The sequence below is a fragment of the Phalacrocorax carbo genome, chromosome 2 (genome assembly GCF_963921805.1).
Source record: "Phalacrocorax carbo chromosome 2, bPhaCar2.1, whole genome shotgun sequence".
Taxonomy (NCBI): Eukaryota; Metazoa; Chordata; class Aves; order Suliformes; family Phalacrocoracidae; genus Phalacrocorax; species Phalacrocorax carbo.
The window spans coordinates 20,224,874-20,230,873 of record NC_087514.1 but is presented as its reverse complement, the minus strand read 5'-3'; positions in this window follow the sequence as shown (position 1 = coordinate 20,230,873).

Sequence of the window (6,000 nt, the reverse complement as noted above, 5' to 3'; positions counted from 1 at the left end):
GCAAACTGGCTCCTCCAGCATGATCTTTCTCCCGCAAAAGAAGTACTTATACCTACAGTATTATCCATGGTAAATCCCCAGTTGCTTTTGTCCACTGGATCCATTCACTTTTCCAGTTTTTATTCCCTCTTCCTTATATAAATTGTAATTTAAAAATAAAAATAAAATAACTCGATATTCACTCAGTTTTTCCATAGTATTGAAACAGTTCATTTTTCTCACTAAGTAAATACTTTCAAGTAACTTTTAGGCACACTTAATAAACTCAAAACTCCTCGCTTGACCTTCTGTTCACAAACAGAGAAGGACTGGTTGGAGATGTGGTGGTCGGCAGTTGTCTTGGGCTTAGCGACTACGATATGACTGAGTTCTCGATTCTTGGTGAAGTAAGAAAAGGGGTCAGCAGAACCACTACCATGGACTTCTGGAGGGCAGACTTTGGCCCGTTCAGGGCACTGGTTGGGAGGGTCCCTTGGGAGGAAGTCCTGAAGGGCAAAGGGGTCCAGGAAGGCTGAACATTCTTCAAGAGGGAAGTCTTGCAGTCATAGGAGCAGGCTGTCCCCAAGTGCCGCAAGACGAACCAGTGAGGAAGACGACTGGCCTGGCTGAACAGGGAGCTTCTGCTGACACTGAGGGAAAAAAAGAGAGTGTACCACTTTTGGAAGAAGGGGCAGGTAACAAAAGAAGAGTACAGAGACCTTGTTAGGTCTTGCAGAGAGAAAATTAGGCAAACAAAAGCCCAGAACTCAGAACTCAGCCTGGCCACTGCTGTAAGGGATAACAAAAATGTTTTTACAAATATATCAACAAAAAGAGAATGAAAGAGAATCTCCATCCTCTATTGGATGTGGAGGGGAACATTGCAACTGAGGATGAGGAAGAGGATGAGGAAAAGACTGAGGTACTAAATTACTTCTTTGCCTCAGTCTTTAACCATCAGACCAGTTATCCCCAGGGTATTCAGCCCCCTGAGCTGGAAGGCAGGGACAGATCACAGAATAAACCTCCCATAATCCAGGAAGAAGCAGTTTACAACCTGGACACTCACAAGTCTATGGGGCCAGATGGGACCCACCAGAGAGTACTGGGGAAGCTGGCGGAGGAGCTTGCCAAGACAATCTCCACCATTTACCAGCAGTCCTGGTTAACAGGGGAGCTCCCAGATGACTGGAGACTTGCTGATGTGACACCCATCTACAAGAAGGGCCAGAAGGAGGATCTGGGGAACTACAGGCCTGTCAGCCTGACCTCGGTACTGGGGAAGGTTATGGAGCAATTAATCTTGAGTGAGCTCACCAGGCATGAGCAGATCAAGCAGGGGATCAGGCCCAGCCAGCATGGCTTCACGAAAGGCAGGTCCTGCCTGACCAGCCTGATCTCCTTCTATGTCAGGGTGACCCACCTAGTGGATGAGGGGAAGGCTGCGGATGATGTCTACCTGGACTTTAGCAAAGCCTTTGACACTGTCTCCCACAGCATCCTCCTAGAGAAGCTGGCAGCTCATGGCTTGGACAGGTGTTCTCTTTTCTGGGTAAAAAACTGACTGGATGGCCGAGCCCAGGGAGTTGTGGTGAATGGAGCTAAATCAAGTTGGCAGCTGATCTCACGAGTGGGGTTCCCCAAGGCTCAGTGTTGGGGCCGGTCCTGTTCAATATCTTCACTGATGATCTGGATGAGGGGATCAAGTGCACCCTCAGTAAGTTTGCAGATGACACCAAGCTGGGTGGAAGTGTTGATCTGCTGGAGGGCAGGAAGGCCCTACAGAGGGACCTAGACAGGCTGGATCAGTGGGCTGAGGCCAATTGTATGAGGTTTAACAAGGCCAAATGCCGGGTCCTGCCCTTCGGTCACAACAATCCCATGCAACACTACAGGCTTGGGGAGGAGTGGCTGGAGAGATGCCTGGAGGAAAAGGATCTGGGGGTGTTGGTGACAGCCAGCTGAACATGATCCAGCAGTGTGCCCAGGCGGCCAAGAAGGCCAACAACATCCTGGCTTGTATCAGGAATAGTGTGGCCAGCAGGAGCAGGGAGGTGATCGTGCCCCTGTACTCGGCACTGGTGAGGCCCCACCTCGAGTACTGTGTGCAGTTTTGGGCCCCTCCCTACAAGAAGGACATTGAGTTTCCGGAGCGTGTCCAGAGAAGAGCAACAAAGCTGGTGAAACATCTAGAGAACAAGTCTTATGAGGAGTGGCTGAGGGAGCTGGGGTTGTTTAATCTGGAGAAGAGGAGGCTGAGGGGAGACATTATCGCTCTCTTCAGCTACCTACCTGAAAGGAGGTTGTAGCGAGGTGGGTGTTGGTCTCTTCTCCCAAGTCACTAGTGATACAAGAGGAAATGGCCTCAAGCTGCATCAGGGGAGGTTTAGATTGGATATTAGGAAAAATGTCTTCACTCAAAGAGTCATCAGGCATTGGAAGAGGCTGCCCAGAGATTCTATGATTCAAAACGGTGTATTCATAAACCTACTGAGATGTAGTATTCTTCCCATAAATGACTCAGTATTTACTGTGCTAAGCTGAGTCTCTCCTCTCTTTTCTAGGAGTAGGGCTTGATAGTGCACCACAAAGTTTTGTGGCTGGTTTTCTTAATCCTTCTAGATGAAGATATTGTCCTTTGCATAAATAATTCAGCATTTTTGTAGTAATTCAGTATGTTGACTGTCTCAGCTCCCTCTTCAGGTACTACCGACCACAGCTTTATCTTCCTCATTCAGGTAAGATGTAAGAAGTTTAGAGTGGAAAAGGTTGAGAAGAGGAGCTCCTCCTCTGTGTACCTCCTAGTCTAGCAGGTAGGACACCCACATGGAGAGTAGAAGACCTCACATCAACCCCCTGTACTGAATCAGGCAGCAGGAGGACAGGAACTTGGATGTCTCACAACCCATGTGCATGTTATTAACTGCTGGGCTGGAGAGGACAAGCAGGGGGAAGCTGGCAGCACTGCATGCATCCTCCTCCCCTGTACATTCAGCACCTGAAATCAACCTGGCTGATTTGGAAAAGTTGATGTCAACAGCTCTCCCTTCCCTTCCCTTCCCTTCCCTTCCCTTCCCTTCCCTTCCCTTCCCTTCCCTTCCCTTCCCTTCCCTTCCCTTCCCTTCCCTTCCCTTCCCTTCCCTTCCCTTCCCTTCCCTTCCCTTCCCTTCCCTTCCCTTCCCTTCCCTTCCCTTCCCTTCCCTTCCCTTCCCTTCCCTTCCCTTCCCTTCCCTTCCCTTCCCTTCCCTTCCCTTCCCTTCCCTTCCCTTCCCTTCCCTTCCCTTCCCTTCCCTTCCCTTCCCTTCCCTTCCCTTCCCTTCCCTTCCCTTCCCTTCCCTTCCCTTCCCTTCCCTTCCCTTCCCTTCCCTCCTTCACCTTGCCTCGCCTTGCCTTGCCTTCCCTCCTTTGCCTTGCTTTGCTTTGCTTTCCCTATATAAATATGTACGTAATTTAAATTTTAAAATTGCTCAGACCCAACAAAGCAGTGGTTTTTTTGCAGAAAATGTTCAATTATGAACAAAAAAAAATACTAATTGCCCTGATATGTAGGCAATCTTATTTAGATTAGTAACTTTGCTGACAAGCTAAAAGTTAGGTCTGTATTTATCCACCTGATTGAATCAGTTCTTGAAAAACTAGAATGGAATTACTTCATTTTAATACATAACTTTAAAGGTATGTAGTGTGGTATCAATCCTCAGAATTCATGTGGGTAACAGGCATATATCACATTGCAGGTTGTATTTACTTCTGATTGCTTTCTCCTGCTCTGAATGAAAGTATTTCTAACAAGAATCCAAATCTATTTCCCTGCACAGTGAAACTGCCATTCACTATGCAAAAAATACATTAAAATTGCCTCCAGAAAAACCCTTTGGATTTGTCATCACTCTTTGAGTGATGGTACCGGGAAGAATACTTCATGGTCGAGGTGACTTCAGCCAGGAGGAGGGCTGAGTAAACTCTGTGGGCCACTCGCAAGCTGGATATTCGCTCCACACACGGCTCCACAGTCATTAATAATATATCTGTGCATGGCTGACTCACCCACCCGTATAAATCTGCTGTGGACCAGGCCTGCATTTCTGTCAAATTAGCCAGAGCAGGGGCTATAGTGTTTACGCAGGCTGCGTGCCGGCTGCTGGCTTTCCGCCAGCCGTGGGAAGACAGAGCTGCGCTGGAGCTGGCACTGGCTCCCGGCAGCCCCAGCACGCGGTATCTGATCTGGCCTGAGGTCTGCTGAGACAAATTCACCCTGTCAGAAATTTTTGAATGTATCTGACAATGCAAAACGAGTTTGGGTTGGTTGAACACTTGGACTCGTGTGCCCTCAGTGGTTTTAGTCTCACTGGAGGGCCCGGAAAGCTGGGTTTGCCGGGGAGGTGTGGGGCTGCCCTGTGGTGCACGAGGCAGTGTCGCGGTACTGGGGCAGATGCACAATGCTTAGATCCTGAGATCATGCCTGAAGTGAGGCATGCGAGTCCCTTCCAGCTTTTCCTACTCCCTTTCCTGCTGTGGGGGCCAAACTGTTGACCTAAGTGGCATAAAGAGAAATTTATTAAATTGGGAAGTGCTTTGAGCCTTGAGCTGCATAGAATGCAATAGTACAAAAATATTAAAAAATGTAAATGTATGGTTAAAAACTTGAAGCTGAATTAAGAGCAGGAAGCTACCTCTCTAAAGAAAAATGTAATAAGTTTTAGCTTCATATCAGTGACCTTGCCATATCCTATGTATTCTTAGTGACAGGGAAAAGCACACCGGCTAATGCCTCCCCATGTAGCATTTTCATTTTCTCTTCATTAGTTACTTCAGTGGGGAAGGGTCACTGCTCCCAAGATTCAATTTTGCTTAAATCTGAGCGGTAAAATTCAACGTTTTCGGCTGGAACCATTCTATATACAACCTGTCCATTAGTCACCTAATACATTTTTTATCACTTCATAGTTCATTTTCTTCCTTTGACCTTTGAGGATTCCCGAGGAATTCTAAAACCCATTAGTATCTATGAACACTCACAGTAAATCCATAAATGATTGCTTAATGGTCATTGCTAATCAGAATTAGGCAATCTTGGCATAGCTAAAGCTTTTTTACGGTATTATTTTTTTTTCTGTAATACACACATTTTTTCTTTATTTATTTGCAATAGTTATTTTAAGTATCAGATGATAAAAGAAATGTGTATTTCTGAGAAAAAGCCAATAAAATACTGTATGCATCAAGTGGTGAAGCCACAAATGCATTTAATGAGAGACTGCATTTTTACAAATGATAGAGGGACTGTTCATGGACATCACCGGGAGCTTACATAACTGTGATAGGGATGAATGGAGGATCTCAAAGCAACAGATAATAGTAGTTAGAGAAAGAAATAGATGAACTTCAAAAGGTTTGATTTCATGTAGATAAACATCGCAGTGTTCGGGTGTTCCTCTGCAAGTTATCTAATCGGGACGGCTTAGGGCTGTTGGAAGTCGTATAAGAGTCCACAAAGCCCCTGAAACTTCTGCTTCCAGGTAGGCTACAAATGAGGTGAGGCTACGCACACTTGCAGTATCTTGGCAGTTTTGCTTTCATTGCCTGTCGCAGCCTTGAAGCACAGAGGTAAGAGCAAATTGAAAGTAGTGGACCGAACAGTGCCCCGTCAGGCCTCCTCTGCGCTGGGCACTGTTCAAACACAAAGGCACAGGCAGCTTTGCCTGCCTCAGTGAATCTACCGTCTACAAAAGAAATGAGGGAGGGCTGTATTGCGCAGAGTGGAGAGAGGTGTTGATTTACAAATGTTCTGTAAATTCTGCAGTTCTCTCTTTTTGCAGTAAAATGCAAAACTTATGTATTGTTTTTTATTAATATTTAAACAGTAAATTCAAGCAAGAGGTATGAAGCAAAGCCCTGAGACACAGTGAAAGATTCCTGATGATTTCAACAGACACTTCATTATCCCATCTCTGGATGACAGCAAAGTTATGTATGTGAAATGCATATGCTGAAACACCAAAACATTGAGCTGTTTCAGTG